The following is a 2,922-nucleotide window of genomic DNA, read 5'->3' as shown; positions in this document are numbered from 1 at the left end:
GAGGGGAATGGATGGGGACCTGATGCTAGGTGGAGAGCGCACGTTTGGGGAGTAGTGAGGGCAATGAATGTATGGGTGTGCTTTGTGCAGGTGAGGGGTGTACGGATTGTGGTGGAGTTCTGTGGGCCCATGATGAAATGATTTAAAGAAAGAAAATGTTGACTTGTAGTGCATTTGGAGTTCGTTCCACCAGGTCATACTGTTAATGAAGCTTTCTTTTTAGATATTCTGAAAAGATTACGTAATAGCATGTGAGAGGAAAGGCCTGATTGGTCATATAAACCCCTTGGGAACAGAAATGGGAGTATCAATACTAGGAGGGTAGAGTGTTGGCAGGAGGAGGGGAGGAAGGGGAACAAATCACAATGATCAACACATTAACCATCCCCACCTCCCAAGGAGGATGAACAACAGAAACATGGGTGAAGGTAAGGTGACCAGATTTTGACATTGGTAAAGCAGGATACCATTGATGAAACACATATCCTGGCAAAATAGCCACATGACAGCCGAAAACTGTATACCCTAGCTTGTCGTACATTTTTTCCAAAAATTGGGACGTTTTTAAAACGCCACGTGACCTGGGAAAATTGTTAAAAATCGGGACTGTCTGGTCACCATAGTGGGACGTCTGGCCACCATAGCAAGGAGACAGTGGTCAGTGTAAGATATAAAAATAATAATAATTTATAACTTATCAAGGGGTCACCATGGTGCAGGGCCGGAAAGAGGAGCTGATACCAAGGGCACAATAGAAAGTAGATGTTTAGAAAATTATGGCAACATATGTACAAATACGCTTGATACAATTGGTAGATGGATTGTTATAAGAGTTGTAAGAGTCCCCAATAAAATGATCTAAAAAAAGCCTGATTTGTGGCAGATGGGGGACTGGTTTTGCCACCATGACAATGCACCTGCTCACCCAGCCAGCTCAGTGTTGGGCAAAACACAGCATGCCTCTCTTGCCTCATGCATCTTACTCACCTGGTCTTGCTCTGTGTGACTTCTTTTTGTTTCCGTAAATGAGCAGGGATATGAAAAGAAAGCACTTTGACGACATAGAAGAGGTGAAGAAAAAAGCAAAACAAAAAAGGGAGGGAGGTGCTATCAGCCATCCAAGCGGTCGGGTTTGAGAAGTGTTTCTAAGAAAGGAATAGTAGATTTGTCCAACATACTAAGTGAAGGGGAGAGCACTTTGAAGGTGATAAGGTTGGTCTGTAAAAATATTTAAATACATAGCTTTGAAAAAAAAATCCGTTTTGGGGCGGGGGGTATCCCCTTGTATAGTGCACATTAAGAAAAGGCCAGACCATCTGCTTCAGTTAAGATTACAATCAAAACAACTCTATGGACCAGTTTTACTCTATAACACGTGCGGTCTCCGCGAGCGGAACATGGCCACTCACAATAACAACACGTTAGGCAAGCAGTACAGGTCTTGGCTAACAGTAGCACCAGCAGCACTGTGCTGATCGGTCCAGGCTGTACACAAAGGGTTTTTCTTATATCCACTCAAGGCTCGTCACCACTCTCTGAGGAGGTTGCCGTTGTTGTTCCATTTCATAGGTCCTCTGAGAAGGAGGAAGACGTTAATACTTCCCCCACGGGTCACAGTCAACAGCTCGGAGGGTCCAGCTTTGAGCACAGACTGGCTTCAAAGTGAGGAGCCCGGGATCCGGCTAGAGCCATGTGTTCAACTACAAGGGCCAAAGTTACTCGCAGCTCCTCCGCTCATGAAAGGGGGCATGTGACTCTACCCGCGGACCTGGGCTGTCCTTGTGACTTACTTTGTCTAGGGAAGTGACCAGGAGTCCTGTCGCTCACCCGCAGCAGGCTTGCAGTGCCCCTGCTTGCTCTCTGGGAAAGCTGCAGCCAGGTGACCGTGCTTGGTGGCGGTTAGACCTCAGAGAGAGGCCCAGCCTTGTGTCATTCCAGCTGAGGCCCAGGCATGTGAGTGAGGCCATCCTCCACTTCCCCGCCAGCCCTGGCCGGCACTCTCCCAGCCAAATTACGGCTTTACAACAAAGAGCAGCATGAAGGTTGTTGGAAACCAAGACACTTAGAACGGTTGCTCAGGTGGCCAGAGATCAGACCTGAGGGCTCATCTGCTTAGCGGCTATGTGTTCTTGAGTACATCGCTTAGCCTCCCTGTGCTTCGGTTTCCTTATTTATAAATGGGGAGACATATTCTTGTTTCGCAGACTACTGAATGCTTCACCAGCAGCCAATGGCTGCTCATCTGACTCATGGCGGCCCCATGCGTGTCAGAGCAGAACTGTGCCCCTGGAGTCTTCAAAGACTCCGTTTGGAAGGAGAGCTTTGGTGCCTTTGGAAGGACTTGAACCTCCAACCTTTTGGTGAGCAGTCAAGGGCATTAACTGTTTGCACCACCTAGGGATTCCACTGCCTGCTTAGCAGCTGGTTTACTTTTTTTTTTTTTTATTAGGGGTTTTCTGGAGAAAAAAAAAACAAAACACAGAAAACTTCCTAGACAAATTCTAAAAGAGCGGTAACTCTTAGCAGCTGCCTTCTAGTAAGTACCACCCACCACTGTCGCCAAGTCAATTCCCACTCGTAGTAACTCCACATCTGGTTTCGGCCAGCCTCTCGGTTAGCAGTCCGGCACCGGACAGTGCTGCCAGGCCTCCTTGTGTAGGTAGATCCTCAAAATACGCTCATCTTTGTCCCCGTGAAGTGTATAATTTGCAAAAAAATATGCTTGAAGGAGATGGAAAGATAAACTTGTAGATCAGGATGACAACAATTGAACAAGATAGGCCACAGGTGCTTAGAAGTGGTAAATAGATAATATTGGGTGTTTGCTAGGAAGGGAATTAGAATGTTGGTTGCAAGGATGTACTGAAGGTTCCTCTGGTCTTGAGAACCATGAATATCCAGTTGCACGAATCATCTTATGAG

The 2,922-nt window shown here is 46.7% G+C and overlaps 1 pseudogene; it reads right to left on the bottom strand.

Moving 5' to 3' along the window:
* Positions 1 to 2,447: 2,447 nt before the first annotated feature.
* LOC142447571 (U7 small nuclear RNA) lies at positions 2,448 to 2,521 on the bottom strand (annotated as a pseudogene).
* Positions 2,522 to 2,922: the final 401 nt, after the last annotated feature.

This window comes from Tenrec ecaudatus, chromosome 4 (genome assembly GCF_050624435.1).
Source record: "Tenrec ecaudatus isolate mTenEca1 chromosome 4, mTenEca1.hap1, whole genome shotgun sequence".
In the NCBI taxonomy this organism is placed as follows: Eukaryota; Metazoa; Chordata; class Mammalia; order Afrosoricida; family Tenrecidae; genus Tenrec; species Tenrec ecaudatus.
The sequence above is the reverse complement of the archived record's forward strand: the minus strand, read 5'-3'. Positions and strand labels throughout refer to the sequence as shown.